This window comes from Agelaius tricolor, unplaced genomic scaffold (assembly GCF_023055355.1).
Source record: "Agelaius tricolor isolate 1412-34295 unplaced genomic scaffold, bAgeTri1.0.p SCAF_23, whole genome shotgun sequence".
In the NCBI taxonomy this organism is placed as follows: Eukaryota; Metazoa; Chordata; class Aves; order Passeriformes; family Icteridae; genus Agelaius; species Agelaius tricolor.
The window spans coordinates 1,619,132-1,641,430 of NW_027269283.1; positions in this window are offsets into that span (position 1 = coordinate 1,619,132).

Consider the following 22,299-nt stretch of genomic DNA (forward strand, 5'->3'; position numbering starts at 1 on the left):
GGGAAAAGGTTGCTGATTTCTCAGAAAAGTTTCTTGTTTTGGTTCTTACTTTATTGTTGCCGTCAGATTTTGCTGTTAGGTGAGCAGGTGAACAAGGTCATTCTTATTGTTAGCAAATAAGAGCAGAAGAAGGGAATCTCACTACTTTTTCTTCAGCTACCCAGTAATGTTAAAAGTAGTGTTTAGAGTGTTCCAACGGGGAGAGAGGGGCTCTAGTCATCTGCAGACCCTGGGAACAAAGGTTGTTCCATCAAATTTATGGCAGATGTTCCTGGTGCTGGAGAAGAGGAGGCTCCAGGGACACCTTAGACCTGACAGATCTTCATGGGGCTCCAGGAGAGCTGGAGAGGGACTGGGGACAAGGGATGGAGGGACAGGACACAGGGAATGGCTCCCAGTGCCAGAGGGCAGGGATGGATGGGAGATTGGGAATTGGGAATTGTTCCCTGTGAGGGTGGGCAGGCCCTGGCACAGGTGCCCAGAGCAGCTGGGGCTGCCCCTGGATCCCTGGCAGTGCCCAAGGCCAGGCTGGACAGGGCTGGGAGCAGCCTGGGACAGTGGGAGGTGTCCCTGCCATGGCAGGGGTGGGACAAGAACCTGAAAGGAGTAGAGGAAGAGATGGATCAGCAAACTCCTTCTGAGTGCAGAGATTGCAAGACTAAAATGAAAGTTCCCAACACTCAAGTGGAGTTACAACTTGCAAGTTTATTTTAAATTAAAAAATCCCAGGTCCCACAGACAAAAAAGAAAGCAAGATGGATGAAATAAAAAACCAAAAAAAAATAGTATTTTGCTTCAATTTTCAATAAAGAGGCTGCTGCAGGACACAAGGGCACAGGGACGATCACTAATGGGCATGAGATTTATAAAAATGGAAATTTCAGCATCCAAGGTGAAAGCAAAACTGAAAGAGCTTTAATGCACTGAAGCCAGGGGGAACAAATAATCCAACCCAGACTCCTAAAAGAACTGGCACATGAAATCATGAGTCCACTCTCCAGGATTTTTAATACATAAGTCAAGCAGAAAAATGACAAGCCAGTTTTTAAAAAGAAATAAAGGATCCAGGCAACTGGAGACATCAACGGTATGCAAAGCTCAGAATAAATTTGCAAGGAAAGAATAATTAAAGACCCGAAGGTAAATGGAAAATCGGATCAAATATAACAAATAAAACACTTGGATGATCCTGACAAGGGAAGTAATAGAAGCAGAATGAAATGTAATAGTACAAAGTGCAGAGCTGTGCACTCTGGGAGTAATAACACGAATTTCTGCTTGGAGCTTGGGCCTCATCACTTGGAAATGGCAGAAGAGAGAAAGTTGTTTCCACTCCTCTGTCACAGGGGATGGGGAGCTGCCAGCATGGAGCAGCTCTGGAAAAGGCTCATCCCAGTTTTTCCCACTGGGAATGGGTGAGGGTGAGAACTGTGTCCCTGCCCAGGTGTGAGCACAGCCAGGAGCTCTGCTGACCTCTCCTCCCTGGGAAAGGCTCTGCAAGGGGCTGAGTTTGTCTGCCCAGAGAGAGGGAGGCTTGGCTGGTGCAGGAGGAGCAAACAATGACCAAAAGAGACCTGAGTGCAATGAGAGAAGGGGCAATAAACAGAGAGGAGGAAGGAAACTACTTAAGCTAAAGGACTGTCTTGGAACAAGAACAAATGCAGCATGCAGGCCATGAAAGCATTCAGGAAGTTATGAGAAGATTTTTAATAGAAGAGCAGTAATGATGTGGAAAAATCTCCTGAAGATGAGGGGAAGGAGGAAACTAAGCCCTGGCTTGGAGAAGGGATGGAGACATTGCTGGTGGGCTGTGTGGTGTGGGTGCTGGAGGTCTTTTCTCATCCTCTGGCTGGGGAGGGTGATGTGAGAAAAGGGGATGGGCAGGAGATGAAAGGTGTGGCTCAGAATTCCTGCAGCACAGCCAGACTTGCCTGGTTGCTTCTCCTGGAAGTGCAGCAATGATGGTCAGCACTCAAGTGCCTCTGGTATCTCTGAATGTTCAACCTTTCACATGATTCTCTTAGGAAAATCACCTGGTTTGTGGAACTTTATTCTTCCTTTGCCATTGAAGTAATGTTTGGGTGTTAGTGTTGATGTTTGTACAGAAAAAATAAAGCTGAAAGTGAGAAAGTGGGGAAAATTGGAGCTGCCAGTAGGTTTTCATGTGGAAGAGACAAGAAAGCCAGATTTGAGCAATATTTATCTGGAAGGGGCAGAGTTGAGAAAGTCCATTCTAACCTCCACAAGCACCTGCTTTCACCCCAGGTATTGGTGCTTGGCTGTGGTGTTTTTGAAAGGCTGCAGCAGAAGGGATTCCCCATCACATACTGGATAAAATGTTAGTTCTTTGTAGAAGGGCTGTGCTTTGAGACTGGACATCAACCCAGGAGCTTTCTCTGTGTGAATATTAACTCAGCTTTCATGGCTTTCATGGCCATGCCCATGGCTCAGAGTCTGCTCCATTGACAAAGAGATTAAATGCTCACAGTGCTGAGCTGTGTCCAGCAGTGCAGGCTGGGCACAACCTCTCTGCAGGCCCCTGGCAGCTCCTGGTGTTTAGAGGGTTAATTGTGCTGGGAGCTGGGAGACAGGCTCAGCTCTCACTTGCCTTTCCCTTGCTCTGGCTGTCCTGTGCTCTTCCCACTCCCAACACACCTCTGAGACACAGGCAGGGTTTGCTGATGTGCTGCTGGAGCAGGAGGCAGAGCAGAGCCTGGATTTTTAACTATCTCTGCAATCATTGGTCACCTGAGGTGGGGACAGCACAGCTGGACAGGATGAACCCCCTGGAGGGTTCCTGTGGACTGAAGGCACATCTACATTCCATCTGTTAGTTGTTGGCCTGTGAAATCAGAAAGTGCTGCTCTCCATCATGGCTGGAGCCACTATTTAAATTCACTTGGATCACAGAGTAATTTTTCCACTCTGTTTAAGGTTTCTTTCGCAAGTGCCACTCCATGTCTCTTGATTTGATTTCCTTGTACCTTTTTTAATCCATTTTTAATAGGTTTCCAGATTTTTAATAGCTTTAGAGATTTCTTTTCTCCTTCATGTCTATGTTGTTGATTGTAAGACTGGCTTTTGGATGTCTCCTTTCTTTGATACCTCGCTTGCCTGGGTCGTCTTTGCACTTATCCTTTAAACACATTCCCAATGTACTTGGTTTACTTCATTGAGCATTTTTGAAAGCATTGCCTTTGCTTTTCCTCTCAACTCTGTTATCTGAATACATCTTAGGTAATTAATCAGCTCCCATTGATCTGAACATAAATTTCCAGATTTTTCAGACATTCATTACATGTGCTGAATAGAAGTGAGAGTGGCTGGATGAGAGAATTCATACCTGACAAACAGCCCATCCAGATCTGAGCTGTTCCTTCTCCTTGTGCTCTTCTCATTGAGTAGCTCAGGGCGGGGGGGGGAGTGATGTTTTTCAGGCAGCTGTGAGTGAGAAGCAAAAGCACAGAATATAAATTCACTCTCTTAAGGGCTCTTCTTTCCAGTTCCTCTGGATCAGCAGCCATTTCTGAATTGGATACATGCAGGATTAGCTGGTTCTGAGAGCTGCTGTTTCATTCCTGAGCCCACCTTCTGTTTAATACATCTGGATCCCAAAGCACAGCCTGGCCATGGGAAGCTGGACTGGGTGACCCTGAGCTCCTCTCTGCTTGCTGAGCACCAGTTACCTCCCCTCGCCCTGAAACCCAGCCCAGGGCCCTTCAGCTGTGCCCTGAGGACTGAGGACAGCTAGTAAAAAACAACTTTAGGTCCAAATTAAAGGACACAGTCTCAAGCTATGTCAGGGAAGGTGTAGGTTGGATATTAGGAAAAAAAAAATTCACCAAAAGAATAATAAAGCACTGGAATGCTCTTCCCAGGGAGGTGGTAGAATCACCATCTCTGGATGTTTAAAAAAACACTGGCCATGGCACTGGGTGCTATAGTCTGGTTGAGGTGTTAGTGCATAGGTTGGACTCGATGATCTTAGAGGTCTCTTCCAACCTCATTATTCTGTGATTTTCTGATTTTGTGATTCTGTGACATAGGTGGAGAGGCAGGAAATCATGCCATGGCTTTGTCTCCACTGTCATGGGGGACTGAGGACAGGTAGTAAAAAACAACTTTAAGTCCAAATTAAAGGACATAGGTGGAGAGGCAGGAAATCATGCCATGGCTTTGTCTCCACTGTCATGGGGGAGGAGGTTGCCAAGGGAGAAAGACATGGATATGGTGCTAGAAGTGCAGCCACCCAGCAAAGCCTCAGAGCACTGACATGAGGGGCTCAAAGAGCACCTGTTTAATCCCAGGGTGCCCTGGTGTGGGTTTTTCATTGAGTTCTATCAAGCTGCATAACATTATCCTCCTTGCTACTATATTCAGTACTCCTGGGGGTGCAGGATTTCCTCAGAACTGGGTTAAAAAGCAGCCCCAGCCCTCACATGCCTGAACCAGCTGCTGCCACCTTTGCCCCAAGCACAATCACCCATCCCAATGACACTGAATTCAGAAAAGCCACTCCTCTGCCACTGGAACTTTGCAGAGCAGCTCCCAAGTAGTGAAGGCTTCTTAGGGGAACATTTCCTGCATATTTAAAGAGCTTTGAGCCCTATATGCACGTACCTCATTGGGCTTCACTGCCAAAAGTGCAATTAATGGGTTTTGTGCTGCAGTGCAGGGCAGGAATAGCACTGCCTCCCTCTTTGTGCTCTGTGTGGTCTCCTGCTGTGAAGAAGGAGGAAAGTATTGGTAAGCAGGATGAAAAAAAGTATGAATTGCACATCTTAGTGACTGGCCATGAGGGATGAAGGCCGTGGGTAGGGCATGGATCAGATAAACTCCTCCTGCAACAGCTCATCCTCATCTCCCTGGCAAATCACAGTGTTTGTAATGCAAAGAGCTCAGGTTAATCAAATCCTCCCTCTCTGGGGATATATTTATGTGGTCCCTCATTAGTTTATCTCCACACTTTGGTTTCAGCTGGGAGATTTTCAGAGTAAGCTACAAACCAGCTTGAAAGAAGGGTGTTGAAACTACATCTGAATTAAAACCCAATTACTTCTGCTAGGAAAACACAATTGTGGGTCAGAGAGAGCAGAGCAGCCTAGAATGGCCAGCACCATAGGGATAATTTTTCAATGCTTAGTTATTATTAACTATACCTCTTATTCATCCTGTCTCTTGATCCTTTTTCCTCAAGCATGGAATTTGCTCATGCAGTACAACTGTCTATCAGAAATCACTGTAGCAAACTGATTTCCAGTTGTCAGGCCCAAAGATATTTTTATTTTAGTCAAATATTCTGTTCCACTAATTCAGTCAGCTCACCCACAAGTTTAACAACTGCTCCAAAGAATGTGCATGTGAATATGATTTCCTGGTATTCCTGCTTTTTGAGATGGGCTATGCCTGGTGTGTGCATGAGAATGATTTAATATTTAAAGGGACTGAAGAGGATTTGAAGAATCTTCAGAGCTAAGGAAGTTTGTGAAAAATCTCCTTTCTGGTTTAAAATGGATTAGAAATATGGATTCTGTTTATTGCTGCAGACTCAGTTTTCCCAGTGTTCAATGCAGCCTAGGGAAAAAAATTATTTCATCATGCAGTATGGATCTAATCCTACAAGGTCTCAAATAACCAGGGAAAAACCACTGAAATAGCAGCATGGCTCCTGTGCATGGCAATAATATGTTTGTGCAGGCATTGGGGTGCAGAAACTGGACTGTTCAACCCAGAAAATCAAAGGAGGCACCTCTGGGTGCTGTGTCCAGCTCTGGGGACACCTCTGGGTGCTGTGCCCAGCTCTGGGGACACCTCTGGGTGCTGTGTTCAGCTCTGGGGGCCCCTCTGGGTGCTGTGCCCAACCCCGGGGGCACCCCTGGGTGCTGTGCCCAGCTCTGGGGGCACCTCTGGGTGCTGTGTCCAGCTCTGGGGACACCTCTGGGTGCTGTGCCCAGCTCTGGGGGCACCTCTGGGTGCTGTGCCCAGCCCTGGGGGCACCTCTGGGTGCTGTGCCCAGCCCTGGGGGCACCTCTGGGTGCTGTGCCCAGCCCTGGGGGCACCTCTGGGTGCTGTGCCCAGCTCTGGGGGCACCTCTGGGTGCTGTGCCCAGCTCTGGCTCCTCAGCACAGCGGGGCCAGGAGCTCCTGGAGCTGGGGCAGGGCCTGGGGCAGCTCCGTGCCCAGGAAAGGCTGAGGGAGCTGGGGCTGCTCAGCTGGAGAGGAGCCCCAGGGAGAGAGAGGGGCCTCAGCCCTGGCTGGCCCTGGGTGTCCCTGGCTGGCCCTGGGTGTCCCTGGGTGGCCCTGGGTGTCTCTCTCTGTCCCTGTCCATCCCTGTCTGTCCCAGTCTCTCTGTCCCTGTCTGTCCCTGTGTCCCCCTGTCTGTCCCTGTGTGCAGAGGTCAGAGCAGGCCCAAGCCCTGCCTCAGGCCCAGCAATGGCCCCAGAGCCACGGACAGGGCCTGAGCCCAGCCCAGTCTGTCCCAGTCTGTCTCTCCCTGTCTGTCTGTCCCTGTCCATCTCTGTGTGTCTGTCCCTGTCTGTCTGTCCCTGTCTATCCCTGTTTGTCCAGGCCCAGCCATGGCCCCAGAGCCATGGGCAGGGCCTGAGCCCAGCCCAGTCTCCCCCAGTCTGTCTATCCCTGTCTGTCTGTCCCAGTCTGTCCCTGTGTGTCCCTGTCTGTCTGTCCCTGTCCATCTCTGTCCATCTTCTGTGTCCCTGTCTGTGTGTCTGTCCCTGTCTGTCCATCCCTGTGTGTCCATCCATGTCCCTGTCTGTGTGTCTGTCCCTGTCCATCCCTGTCCATCCCTGTGTGTCCCTGTCTGTGTGTCTGTCCCTGTCCATCCCTCTGTGTCCCTGTCTGTCTGTCCCTGTCCATCCCTCTGTGTCCCTGTCTGTCTGTCCCTGTCCATCCCTGTGTGCCCCAGCCCCAGCCATGGCCTCAGAGCCCCAGGCAGGGCCTGAGCCCAGCCCAGTCTGTCTATCCCTGCCTGTCTGTCCCTGTCCATCTCTGTGTGTCTGTCCCTGTCTGTGTGTCTGTCCCTGTCCATCCCTGTCCATCCCTCTGTGTCCCTGTCTGTGTGTCTGTCCCTGTCCATCCCCGTGTGCCCCAGCCCCAGCCATGGCCCCAGAGCCCCGGGCAGGGCTGAGCCCAGCAATTCCCCTGCCCCGGAGGCAGAGCTGCTGCCCTGGGCAGAGCCAGCCCTGAGCAGAGCCCAGAGAGGCTCTGGGGGCTCCTCCCTGGGATATTCCAGAGCCACACGGACACTCTGCTGTGCCCTGGGCTCTGGGATGGCCCTGCCAGAGCAGGGAGTGCCACCAGATGAGCCACTGTGGTCCCTTCCAGCCTGACCCACCCTGGGATTCTGTGCTGAAGGTGGAAGGAGCTGAGCATCCCTCTCCACCACACTGGGCCCCCCTGTCCATCCCTCAGGATCTCCCTTTTCCTCTGGTTCAAGCAGACTCCTATTCCCCGGTCTCCATGTCCTTTAATCAGCTTAGCAAAAGCCCTCCACTGCATATGGTCAGATTGCAATTTTTGAATACTCCTAGCATGGGCAAATCAAACCCAATTTCCTGCAATACAAAGCCCTGCACTGCTCCCCAGTGAGGGCTATTTTCCTGCCAAATTGCATCTTTCAAACCACAGCCAATTCAGCTGTAGAGCTGCCAAGAAAAAAGGTCAGAAAGACTTAAAAAAAGGAAGATATTTTCTTCTTTACTGTATTCAAAAGGAGATCTCCTAATTCTGCACAAACTTTCAAAACAAGGGAGAAATCACTGTGGGGTAGGTGCTGATTATAGGCAATTTCAGCCCAACATTTTGCAAGCTTTTAAATAGGACCTGAAAATAGCAATTTCTAATGTGACCAGTGCTGGAAACACTTTCTATCTACCCTGGTTCCTATGAAGACTTACTCCAGTGAAGCCAGTGGAATTATACAGATTTGGGGCCTTCCTTAATGGAGTTATCACTGCTGCTAGTACAATATTTTATATACATCCATTTTATTGAAGGATTTGACCATGAGCTTTGCTTAGCCACAGACTTCATGAGATAAAAACACAATAAATGGGGTGATGGGAAAAATCATCTCTCCTTTTCTATACAAGAGAAAAAGACTGGACTGGGAGGTGATAGGAACAAACAATAAAATATTGTAGAAAGAGCAGAGTAATGGAAGATTTTAAGTGCCCAGGCAGGGAGTAGAGGACATTAGGGAGAGAATGCTAGCTGGAAGCTTGTTTATGGAATGGGCATGAGATTGGATTTTAGCTCAGTGCATGGAGCAGCTGAAAAAGAAGAGAGCTACATGATGTGTATTAAGTATTGCACTGTGTGGAAGGGGTTTGAAGACAAGCTGAACTCCAAGGAACATGCTCTGCCAAACATCCATGGCCACCATGGCAGGCTTAGGGTAAGGGAAGGTTTTGAAGCAGGAAACTTGGAGAAGGAAACTTCTGAGAGGTGCTCAAAGAGCAGCAGAGAAAGCCAGCACTGAGTTCAGGGTTGGATGAAATAATATGTAAAGTTTTATATCCCAAATCCCCCAACACCCAAATCAAACACATCTCATGGGTGTGAGACCAACCCAAGGGCAATCAGGGGTCAGGGCAGGTGAGGGAAGAACCTCTTCTCCTACAGAAAATGTGAAATTTCTTGTTGGCTGAGGTGAGGGGAAGAAAAGACTTGTGAAAACACTGGAGGCAGTGACAGCAGCAGACCAAGTGATGGAGGAATCCATGTGGAAAGGAGTGAGATACAAGATCCATGCTGCTGCCTGGGAGGGATGTTCATGCAGGAATGCCAAAATTCCCTCCTCACAATGGGTATGCATTTTCCAAAGGAAGGAGCCTGGGGAAGTGGGATTAAAACATTAAAATGGTTCAGTGCAGTGTGTGAGCAGGTAATCAGTGCTGTTAGAGGAAGACAAGGAACCTGGATTGCTGAAGGACATTGCTGGGTCCCAGGGCCAGTGGCAAGAGGGAGGGAGGGAAGAACCTCCAGCTCTGGAAGAGGTTTTGGGGCAGTTTTGGAAGAGGTTGGGGCAGTTCCTCTGTGCTGGCTGCTATTTTGGTACAAACGGTGCACAGGGCAGATGGCTGCTGTCCTGAGCTCTTTTATGGAAGGTCAGGGTAGGAAACACCAGGAACAGGTGTGGCACCAGGGGTCATGGGATTGTGGGGGGCTTGGCAGTGCTGGTTAATGGCTGAACTCCATGATTTTGGAGGTCTCTTCCAGCCTAAAGGATAATCTCTCTGTGTAAGAGGGGATCTGACCTTATGGCAGAGATTACATCCTTGTGTCAGGGCTGGAAAACAGGGATGTCTCCCAGACATTGGTGCACTGAGGTTTGGAAAGTTTTCAAGTTTGGAAAAGTTTTTTTCAGGTTTGGAAAGTTCTGGGGCTGTGTCCCCCAGGCTCCTGCTGTTCTGAGCTGGGGAGGTGACAGCAGTGGGTTTGCAGTGCTCTGGGGGCTGGGGAGGAGCATCCAAGCACAGAGGTCTCTGGCACTGTGACCCTCCAGGACCTTGCTTGATTTCATGTCTTCCTTGTTCCCTTTCTTAGCTCCCAAATGTTGTTTGCTCTTTGACAGCTTCTGCACACCACACCAGGGAGATGTTCCCATTGCATTTCACATTGATGAGCTTTTATTGGGCAGTTACAGTCAATTTAGAACCCATTAATGGACACAAATAGTCCAGATTGTCCCTTCCATTTCCCATTACTTTGCCTTTTATGCACCAAATTCGTTCAGCCACTGCACTGCCCCATCATGGAACTCGTGGAATTTCCTCCCTGAGCTTTCAAGACTTGACCATTTCACATAGTTTCATATTTATCCACAAATTTTCTTTTCGCTGCCCATGCACTGAGATGAATGCTCAGGCATCCAGGCTATTAATAAATACACTTGATAACAATGGTCCTCATGTGAGCCATTAAGACACTGCAGTATTAATAGCCTTTCCTTTTGGAGAAAGACTATTTATTCTTCCCCTTTTCCTTTCTTCAGGCTGGAGCAGATCGAATTGTTCATTGTGAGTAATCTCCTTGGAGAGTATAGTTCTTATTTCTCTATGAAAATCATTCATTAATTCATCCTGTGAACTTTATGCTGAGATTCTCAGCCTTTTGCTTTCACTCTTTGCTCCTCATTACTCACATGGTCTTGGTTCACCTCTGTGTTGTAGCACAGATGCTCCAATGTGTCTGGATGCTGAGATGACTAAGCAAGGAATGACAGGCAGCCAAGAGCCAAAATTGTATTTCTTCTGTGATTGAATCAGCCTTTAGCAAAGACATAAAACTTGAGAGGCCCCTTAACTTTCTTTGAATGGCCAAGTTGTCATTTTGTCACAAGAAGCCAACTTGATGACTCTGGTGGCAAATCCGTGGGTGCTCTCAGCCTTCTCCATTTCCAAACCACAGCAACCAGGTCCTCCTCGGACATGGAAGCCTCTTGGGCAATTTCCTTGTGTTTGCAAGCACATTTTTGGGTGAGAGTCACCATGACACAAGAGTCAAGTGGTGTTGGGTGATGGTGACCTCAGGAACCAATTTTACCCTTTTCATCTCTGTTTTTTTACACTTTTCCCACTTCTCACTGCTGGGTTGAACTAGGAGCACCTTGACACCTGTGAGCATCCAAGTCCAGAAATCACTGTTCAAAAGTGAGCTCCTGTTTCTGTTCATTCCCTTGCTGCTCCACAGCCACCCTTCCCAAACCCCACATGATCATGCTGTCTGCCTGCTCCTTGGGAAAGCCCATCTGCTACTTCTGACATTATCTCTGCTGATTATTCACCATATTTTATGGGAAGGGACTGGATAAAATCTGTCCCCAGCATACAGATAGACTTGAGAGCTCCAGATCTACTGCAGTTCATTTCTTTACCCATATAACTCAGCTGGTAAGAATTCCTTTACAATCAATAAACTGTAATTTCCCAAACTGCCAAAAAAAGCAAGGTTAAGAACATCTTCTATTCACTAGGACTGCTGCTGTCTGAGCCCTCACAAGGGAAATTACTAATAAAGAGATAACCTTAATTAATAGCAGAGTAAGTACTGGACTTACAGGCTCAAATTCCTGCAGCTTTTCAGCTCACATTCATATAAATTATTATTTGTCTTTGCACATGGATGGTGGTTTGGGATGATCAGCTTCTTGAGTTAAGGAGCCTTTAGGCTCCCAGAGCTGACAATTTAGGCCACAGCTCTCAGAAATAACAATGGACATGGCAGTGTTGATTCAGCAGTAACTGAGCTCAGTGCTTGTGCCTCCAAATTATATTACAAGACAAGGCAGCACCTGTGGAAAAGAAAGGAAAAGCTCCTAGAGATTCCAGTGGGATGTAACCTAAATATTTATTAGCCAGCATCCTCCTGTGTAGATTCACCAATCAAAATCTGTCCCAACTCATTAGAAATGTGTATTGTCAAATTATTATTATTATTATTATTATTATTATTATTATTATTATTATTAATTCGATTAAAAGAAAACACCTCCAAAACTTACAATTTAACCATAAACCAAAGGAAACTAAAATAGGGGTACAGAAGGAAGAGGGAATACAACCAAACAGCCTGCTTTTATTGGTCAATGTGATAGATGGTGCTTTTAATGCACCCAGGACCTGTGGGTGCCTGCCAGCGGAAAGGAAAGTCTTCAGCATGGATTTGCAGAATGATGTTGAAGTGGTTTTAAGGATATTTCTGAAGATAATTACATAAAACAGAGAGGTCAAGTTAATTGTGGTTGTCAAGTCTTCCTCTCTCTTGCCAGCTAAGGATGCTCACTGGGCTGGATGTGTCCAAACTCTGCACCTCACAAAAAAATGGGATGGATCTCAGGAAGATCATCCAAGGCAGAAAGATGAATGTGGTGTGTGGGTGTGGAAGGAAAGGCTGGGCCAGAAATGGCCAAAGTGGGCACCCCCATGGATACTCTGTGGGAGGAGGCAGTGTCCTGAGCAATGCCATGAAAGAGGAGTTGTGGGGCCAGGAGAAAATCCCAACAAGGAAACGCAAGCAGACAAGATTTGAAGGAGATGAACTTGTTCCACCCTGACAAGAGAGGGCTGTGATTCATCCAGAAGAATAAAAGTGGTCTCCTGCATCAGAAGGAGGAAGGGGTTTGGGTTGCTGAGTGGTTTTTTTCTGATCAGAGATGTTTCCATCAATATCCCCTTCTTATCAACCCCAGCCTCCAGCACAGCCATCCATAAGTCTCAATCCCAGTCAGCCCTGGACCTCTCTGCACAAAAGGTTCTCATTCAGGCCAGAGTCATGTCAGAGACTTTTGAGAATTTTGAGAGATTTAAAATGTGGAATCCACTTTTTTCGAGGCTTAAAAATCCCATTTTTTGTAATAAAAAGACTTTATATAGTCCTTCTAACCTTACACTTTCAGGGGCACCAAGCATAGCTGGATCATTTTAGAATAAGAAAAGCAAAGACAAGAGTGAACAGGAGCTGACTTACTATTTAAAGAATTTAATTTTCGTTTTGAGGAAAAGTGTAAGTCTAAATTTGCTGTTATGTAACAAACTGCATTTAAAAGCAATTGCTTTTGAAAATACACTATTGAACTTTGAAATTACTGTGATAATGCAGCTTTAGTCTGTGAATGCTCCAGTCTGGGAGGAAGCACAACAGCAGCCTTTGATGAGGACATGAATTTGTTATGACAGGCTAATTTTACAAATCCAAGGCTGCCTTACGGCAGAATTATAAAGATATAGATTAAAAAAACCCAAAAGCCCAAGAAGCAAGAAATGTATCATGTTGCTGCTGAGAAAATGTTCTCACACAGTCAACTCCCACAGGTCAATTCAAGGTAGTATCCAGCCACCTCTGATAGCTCAGGGAGCAAAATATTGTGAATATTGGGCATGTTTAGACTGATGGGTGACTTCAGCTGTTTGATCCATGCCTGTGTGTGTGTCTGGGAGTGCTGAGATATGAACTGCCTCACTGTCCTGGTTTAGGGCAAATTTGGGAGAAAGCCTCCAAAGGGGCCCCTCCAGAAAGCAAACCCACACAGCCCCTGCCCACAACTGGTTTGGGAAGGATTCCTTGGAGAGAAGTGGAAAGAACCTGTTTATTTAACAGGCACAGCACCCCCAGCACACAAAATGAACAATACTGGGTGACACCACTCTGTCACTGCTCTGACAAAGATGACAAATTCAGAAAGTCTCTTTGGGAATGGTCACTTATTGCAATGCTGCACTGTGAGGGCCCTGATGAAGGAGGAATGAATGATGCATCTGACTCCATGGATAGCAGAAGGGTAATTAATTACTTTATTATACTACATTATTCTATACATTTAAAACTGAACCTGCCAAGCACTCAGCCCTGCTCACACTGCACTGAATCTCGTGACTGTCACCCAACAGTCCCCACACACACCTGGCCCTGACAGGCCAAGGAAACAAAACCCCATCACTGTGGGTGAACAATCTCCATGTTGCATTCTACTTTGGCACAAACACAGGCACAGCAAATGATAAGAATTGTGTTTTCTTTCTCTGAGGTTCAGAGAATGCGAAACCCAGAAATATTCTTGGGAAGAATTGTGCCTTGCTTTTTTCTGGAAGAGAAATGTGGCTGCAGTCGCTCTGTTCTCAGTCCCTCCTGTGCTGGGGCAGCTGCTGCAGCCACAAGGTGCAAACTCTCGGTGTTTGCCAGGTCCCAGTCCAGAGCAGGTTTGAGTGGTTCCAAAAAAAGGGAAAGAAAAACAGTACAGGTAAAAATTCTATCTTCTTAGCTAAACTAGCTAATGAGCAGAAGCAAAAAGCAAGAGCAAAGCAGGAGCAAAGCAGTAGCAAGAGCAAAGAGAAAAGTCAAGCAAAAAGCAAAAGCAGCACCATGCACTGCCCTGTCTGTGTGTCCCACCAGCCATGGGGGAGCGGCTGATAACAAAACAAAACAAAATAAAACAAAACTTTCACTCTTCAGAGCCATTCTTGAAGGCACAGAACATAATATCCAGCATAAAGAGAACAATGACTGGGGATACAAGCATCACAACGTCACCCTAGGACACTCACATAAACAGCCAAAGACAGATCTTGGGGAAAAAGCAATGAGGAAAAACAAAATCAATCTACCAGACTCCCTGCCCCCAAATAAAATGAGAAACAATGGAAATCCTGCCTGGAACCTCAGCACAGCCCAGCTGTGCCTGAGCAGAGCTGACACCTTGAGTTAACATCAGGTCCTGGCAGAAGTCTCCTGGAAATAATCTCACTGCAGATATCCCCAGCAATCCTCCACAGGAAGGGCAGGAAGGATCTCCTGGATGGGAGATCCAGAGATGTCTGCTGGAAATGGGGGAAATCAGGAGGTGTAGGAGAGCATTTGGAAGCACAGCTTGGAGATCCAGGGAGAAGGGTGGATCCTGGAGGAACAGGGAGAGGGAAGCTGAGGGATGGGCTGAGAGGTCTGTGCAGGAATGGAGGCACAGCTGAGGGGTGTCCACCTTAACCAGAGTCATCAGTAAATAGGAACAGCCTTCCTGTACCTGAAGGGAGCTTACAGGAAAGCTGGAGAGGGACGTTTTGCCAGGGCAAGCAGTGATAGGACAAGAGAGAATGGTTTAAGGTGAAAGACGGTAGATTCACCTTGGATATTGGGAATTGGGAATTGTTCCCTGTGAGGGTGGGCAGGCCCTGGCACAGGTGCCCAGAGCAGCTGTGGCTGCCCCTGGATCCCTGGCAGTGTCCAAAGCCTGGACAGGGCTTGGAACACCCTGGGACAGTGGAAGGTGTCCCTGCCCATGTCAGGGGTGGAACTGGATGAGCTTTGGAGCCCCTTCTGTTCCAGGACACTATGGACTGTGGGAAGCACATGGGAAGGAGGAGGAATCACCTGGTGGGGCTCTTCTGGGATGCTGCTTGCTCCTGTGAAGCTCTTGTAACCAAGGACTCACCAAAACACCTCCCACAATGTTTGAGGAAAAGGCAAACAGAGCTTTGGGGCTAAGGAAATCCTCTATGGACAGATGCCAAATGCACTCAAGCCTTTGGCAGAGATTTTGTGTGGTGCTGGATCAGCCAGTGGCCAAAGGAGCCCAGTTTGTGCTCCTGACAAACCCTGTAAGGCTCCAACACTGCCAAGGGATCTCTTACAGCAGCTCACATCTCAGTGTCACTGTGTAAATCTCTGCAGCCTGTCACTGATGGAAGGCTCTATGTGACAGGTGTCACCCATAAATCCCATTTAAATACATCCATTACCACACACTGTATCACTCACAATCACCCATGAAATGTCTCTTTGGAGTCCAGAATCAGACAGGGATGATTCAGGGCCATTTCACTGGTGAGATGGGATTAGCTGGATCTTGCAGCTGTTAGGATGTCAGGCCCAGCACTGGCCCCAGAAGGGATGAGGGAGAGCAGGCAGAGACAGCTCCAGCAGCCTTTTCCACACAGCCTGGAGCTGCTTCAAACTCAGACCTTAAAATTGTCCACAGATACTTCAAAACCCACTTCCCATGGGAATACATGCAAGAGTCCTGCAGGTACCTTAGGTTTTAGAGCCAATGAGACATTTCTCTGGCTTTCTGTCATCATTTCCACCTTGGCAAGTGGAGTTCACAGAGCTTTACACACACACACACATGTGCACACAGAGTTCTGCCTGAGACACAGACAGAGTTAGGTGGTTTTGCCATTCAGCAGGTGGGGGTTTTTTTTTAGTTTCTCCTCCAAAAGGAACAGGCAGCTTGAGAAATCAACCTGCTCCAAAAAGAAAATTGGTGTCTCATTAAATTCAGAATAACATGGGAACATCTGCAAAATAAACAGGGCAATTTAGACAGGCTTATTGGGAGACATCAGTGCTGGCTGCTGTTCCAGCCTGTGCCAGACAGGAGCTGTGCTGACAGAAGGGGCTGGGACACACCCCAGAGGAACAACTCTTTCAGGTATTGCTGAGTGAAAGTAGAAGAGGAGAGGTGCCCACATATTTTGTGTCTGGGCAGTGTCTGCAGGAGCAGGTTCAGAGGAAGAAGGGCTGAGACAGTCCCAATGCCACAGAGACATCAGGATCTCTGCTGCTCACAGTGACCCCCAGATGTGTCACAAAGTCTCTTTTCCCAGCCCAGCGCTCGAAGAAGGAGTCAGAACCCTTCAGTTCTCGTTCTCAAGGTTGTTTATTGTGTCTTATCTATAAAATTCTTTCTCCTGTCCAGCCGAGGTCAGACAGAGGCACTCTGCCTGCCCTTGGGGCAGTGTTATCTTTTTATACTAAAAACTACATATACAATATTTACAATAACTTCCCAATAACTATCACATGTGTTAGACAGGGAGCTTCTACTCTAAACCAATCTAAAAGTGCCAACATCACAGCAGAAGATGGAGGCCAAGAAGAAGAAGAAGATTGGACATGCCCAGACTCCTCCATCTTGCCCTCTGAAACCCCATTCTAAAACCCCCACAAATCTATTTTTTCACCCCATGATAACTTCACTATTATTCTACTTAAATTGTCATGGCTTGCAGATCTTCATCTAAGGTTGGTAATTTGCTCCATGGGTCATAATCAAACCCACAGGGGCATCTTGGGCTCTGTGCCAGGGTCTCTGAGCCCCCTGGCAGGGGTCTTGGCAGCCAGAGGGATGTCCTGAATTCTGACACACCAGAGGCTTCCTGGCTCTGATATTCTTATATATTTCCGTATGTTTCCAGTGTTTCTGCTCTGAGCACTCTGCTCCAGTCCCAACAGCAGAACTTCACTCCTCTGTAGTGACTTTTCTCATTATCCACAGAAACATTCCATCCTTTTGGCCATGGTGGCCTTGATAACAGCTCTGGCACTGGGACCCAGTGAGGAGCATTTGGATATGGGGAAGCAGTTGGGAATTAGGATTGGGTCCAAACAGCAACAAGGGCCAGCCAGAGATGATCAGAGGTTCATGGGTGCAGCTCTGCCTTCATTTCCCAGAAAGGGCATGAGAAGGATGAGCCATCACCACTTCCCCTGTCCGTGGTGCTGCTGGAGAGGGATCAGCTCACTCAGGAGCAGAGGAGATGAGAGGGAATGTCAGTGCAGGAGGAGAGGATGTGGGTGAAGCAAGGAGCTGCAGCACTGTCACTTTTAATGAGCTGGGTGATTATGTACTGGCAGCTGTTTGCAGATTAGAGACTGAGGACTTGGTCAGGGATAATTATCTCTCTCTGGAATTAAGAGATTTTTCTCTCTTCTGGCAGGGAAAGAAGTGCTGGGCAGTGCCCAGCATCCAGACCCAGGAGGGGAGGGCCATGGTATCTCTTTCCCTCACCCCAGAAAAGGAGGAGTCCTGTCCTCAAAGAAGCCCAGAAGGATTGGATTACAATCCATGGATTAAACCAATGTCCTAGGATGTCCTTAGCTCCTTACCCAGTGTGGCTTCCAGGCAGCTCCCTGCAGGATCCACTGCTGGGTGTTTTCCAGCCTAATAAAATATTCTGAAAACAGGATATTGGGATGATCTGCTACAGAGGTCACACCTGCAAGAGCCAGTAAGGGGTGAGGACAAACATCAGCATTTCCCAAACTGCACCCAAAGGCTGTTTCTTCATCTCCCCTGAGATGGAAAAATAAGCCTGCTCTCTGCAGCTAAAAACTGGTATTAACAACAATAACAGACTTTTCAAAATAAAATATTCAGCTGCAGAAAATATTTCTCAAAAGCAATGCCATTGCCTTCAGCTCTGCCAGCAACACAAACTGGCACAGAAATCATGGCACAGAGAGAGCACTGCAACCAGCTCTTGTTAAAATCCCAGCCTGACCCCACAGGTGGTGTGGAATTGTGGAATAATATCTTCCAGACTTAAAATTTTAAGCTTATCAGCCCAAAGAGGTGACTAGAAGGGATCTTTTAAATATGCTTTCATAACAGGTTATGGGTGCTTGATGATCCATCTTCTGCTTTAATTAAAGGAGGTTAAATTGATTATCAGGGAATGCCCAGGGTGGCTGCAATTGTTTTCCAGTGCTGAGGCTGCTGTGAAAGTGGCAGTGGTGGTGGGAATGTTATCTACATGTGACCTCTGTCATTCATCTCCTCCTGGTATGAAAACATAAATTATGCAAAGGTCATAATGCTGATCTCCTCACAGAGGGGAGAACAGCCTGGGCCAACTATTAGAGTCTTCATACAAAAAAAAAAAAAGTTTTCATAGCAAAATGTACTGCACCAGGAGGTTTAAAACCTTCCTCAGGGTGGCTTGAAAAGGCTCATGGTGAATCCAGGCTTGCTCTTGGTGCAGGATGAACACAGGGATTTGGGAACAAGGCAATGCCTGTTGGAATATCATTGTGGGTGTAGTGCACTGTACTGCTCTGGAAGACAAAGCCCTCAGTGGCTTAAACTGAGTCAGAAAGGATGGTCAGAGAGCCCAGAGTGGTGCCAGCAGAGCTTCTGTGACAAGGGACAGCAGCCAGCAAAGTGATCTGTCCCTCTTCTCTCTCTTCTACCAGGCACCACTTCAATGCAAAGTTCTCTTATGATGGGAAATTCTTCCACTAAAAGCACAGGAGGTGCTTGGGATGGAGACCCTGAGAGAGGGAATGGATCAGGCAGAACAGAGGGCAGCAGGTGGCTTGGTGGGAGCTTGTCCTTGTGTCCTTATCCTCCTGTGTCCCACGAGTGCCAAGTGCTCACCAGGAGCAGCGTGCTCCACAGGCAGCAGCATTCCAGGCATCTGACTACAAACTGGGTTAAAAATTACTCTGCGCTCAGAAAAATTAATGTCTCGGAAAAATAAACAGGATTTTCTGAAGTGAGTGGGATAATCATAAATTAGACTCAAATGGCAAGTGTTTCTGTGAGCACTGTGTGACACACTGAGCCAGCCCTCGGGGATTTCTGCTTTCCATATGCAGCAGCTCAGCTGCTGCTGCTCCCTGCCTGCCCTCACAGACCTGCACAGGACATGCCAGCCCTGCCAGCTGCAATTTCCCTGCATTTTAAAGGTGGGCACCAGGCCCCAGTGCAGGTTGAGGAGTTTCCTACATGGCAAAGCCATATTCAGCAGGTTTTGTTGTTCCAGAATCCAGAGTTTGCCTATCAGGGTCCCAAGGAGTGAGCTGAAGGTGTAAGAGGAGCAGTGCCCTGAATCAGGCACGTGACACCTGGTCACACAAATTTACCTACTGGCAAAACCCCCAAAGAGTAGGGCTAGAAGGGACCTCACAAAGTGAATCCCAAACAACATCACCTTCATATTTATTCTTTCTGACAGGAACCTAAAAAAACCTATTTCTGTTAAAATTCAGTAATATACCCTCCTGTTCACATCCTCTTCCCTCTCTCCCCAGCCCTGCTGGCTGATCCACCCCAGTGCTTCACTACCCTTGTGTTACTGTTATATTTTCTGGAAAAATCCTTTTGCCAGGATTTCTTCTCCTGGGAAGCTGAGAAGCTTCAGAGAAACAGGAAAATAATATTATCTCATTGCTTCTCCTGTGTTTTGCTGTTTTAAAATGTGGTTTGGAGATTGTTTATCCAACAGGTCGTTGTTTGGTTGGTTTCATGTGAATTGTTTTTACTTAATGACCAATCACAGCCAGCAGTGTCGGAACTCTGGAAGAAGTCACAAGTTTTTAATTAATGTCTCGTTAAGCCTTCTCTTTCTAAAAACATGGAGTCAAATTAATCAATTCCTCCTTCATCTTAAGAACCCCAAAAATACCACATCCTTGGAGTCAAAAGCCATTTTTCCTTAATTCCTGTCTGCATTCCTGACCCTTTCCAGCATGAGAGAAGCCCTCTGAATTCAGCTCTCTCCATCACCAGAGTTGTTACTTTCCTCTTCACAGCTCTTTACTTGAGGAACATTTTCCCTATTTTTCTTCTCCTTAGACAGGTTTAATCAGCTGCAGGTTTATGGCTCCCCAACAGCCCAGAAAACTGTAGAAAATAGTCTAAAAATAATAGGGAAAAACCATTTGTAAAAGCCCTTGCCTTGTTTGGGATCCATTCCCACACGGATGACAAGTTGTTGTGAGCGCTGACGTGTAGGCGGAATTGGCAATGCCTGATGAAAATGCTTTTAATTACCACACTCAAGTTAGGATTTTGTAAAACAATAACATTTTGCTTGTCTGAAAGCTGAGTATTTATTATTCTCCAACTGTCAAATATTAGTCTGAGTACAAGCAACAGCCCTTGGATTTCTTTCAAAAGGCTTGGGTGATCTCTTGCTAGCAACAGGCGAGGGGATACAGGTGCAGAGCAAATATCTCTGGTTTTACACTTTTACCAGAATTTTTTTTTATCTGTCCATTCCAGGGATCCAATATGAGCTCTCTTTTAGGTCTCTTCTCTCCTGAACTTTTCTGGACAACAAAGGACACCTGGGGATCCACCAGCACTGGGGAACTCCTTTTGCTTTTCCCAGGTACCCTCCTGTTGTACATCCCTTCTACTTTGGTTTGTTTGCACCAGCACCAAACCTCTCCTCCATTAAAATCAACTGTTTCTTTAATTCTTTCCCATTACCTCTCATTTGGTATAAATTACAGGACTAAGGGGCACTGGAAAAGCCAAACTTTGCTTTTTGTGGTCTGCAAAAAAGATATTTTGCCTCTTCTCCAACTTAAAAGGTCAGGGTGTCAACACTTTTCTCTCCAGTCTTTTGGAGCTGATTGATTGGAAGAGAAACAGCCCCAAAACTTTGACAGATGGATGAATGGAAGTGCTGAGCCTGTGTTGTCAGTGAGGGCCAGGGTCAATGTTGCAGCCTTATGGTATTGAAATCTTAGGGTTTTTCCTTTTCTGGGGCAAACAAACACACCTGGAAGGGGCCTTTCCACCCAGGTCAGGAAATTTGGGGGTGGGTATGAAGCAATCACAGCCCCAAGGCTGACAGAGCTCCAGGAGTGTTTGGACACTGCTCTCTGACAGAGGGAGGGATTTTTGGGGTGCCTGTGCATGGCCAGGAGCTGGAGTGGATGATCCCTGTGGGTCCCTTTCCTCTGAGGATACTCCACGATTTTGTCATGGGCCAGCCAAGAAAGCCAAGGATTTCAATTCCAGTCTCAAACTGGACAATTTGACTTATTCCTTCCTTAGAGCAAATCAGATCTGGGATGACCCAGAAACATGACCAAAGACAGTAAGAACACTGCCACTTAGGAGGTTTTCTCTCCCACAAATACATGGCTCCTGCTGGAAAATAATTAGAGAGAAATGAGCACAGGACATTATGCATGACAGTGTCTGATCTCAGAGAGGGAAGGGTTTGGGAGAATGAAGAGTTTACATTTGTGAGGCTGCTGGGAGTGCTGGCAAACCCACATGATTTGCAAATTCCTCTTGTCTTCAGTTAAATAAGCTCACGGCCTCTTTGGTGCCTGACAAGAAATGCTCTGTCAGGAAGGCATGGGTGTGTTTTCTGCCCGTGTCACACACACATGGACACAAAAAAGTGCTTGTTTGCAGCACCTTCTCTGCATTTTGGTGTATGACTTGTGGCTTGTACAGAAGAAATGGTACATAATTCTCTTCCTTCTATCCTTTCTACCAGGACAGCAAGAAACTCTTGGAGACTACATCTGCAGCCAGTATATACTGCAGAAGTGACCTAAATTGCTATTAATTGTAGTGGCAGGACTAAATAGCTGTTCTCAGTGTGTTTACAACTGGCGAGACAAACAGTTTGTTCTCAAGATAATGACAAACCACTTATATTTGGTCTACAAAAGGACTGTTTGTTCCCTAAATACCTGCACCAGGAACTGTGTTTGTGAAGGAAAAACAAAATGTCTTCATGAGCAGTGCCCTGCCTGGAGCTGCCCTCTCTAGGATGGTCACCCAGCTTTAGTCAAAGCGAAAAGATCCCCAGATTTAGTTTTCTGCCAAGGAATGGGGACTTGGGAGCAAGCCCTGATCAGGTTAGAGATGTAAATATGTAAATAGAAAGCCACTTGGCTTGTTAGAGCTTTCTAACATTGCCACAAATGTCTCAAGGCCTGCTAGCCACCAAAACCATCCTGTATTTCTGCCTTGGAGTCTCTCACTGGTTTTGCTTTCAAACCAGAACAAGGATGTACAAGAACATGAGACATGGGCAGCAGGATGGTCTGTGAGAGAAACAGCTCCTGTTCCCTGGATCTCACTGCTCCCAGCAATGCTCTGCATTCCCCCTGTTCAACCCAGACACAGGAGGAGATTCTTCACCTGGGTTCTTCACACATGGGATGATCCATGAGGCCAATATTATCAATCACTGGGCAAAGCTGCTCTGCTGAGCTCTGTAAATAAACAGTTTCCTCCCAGCCTCGTGCACTAGGC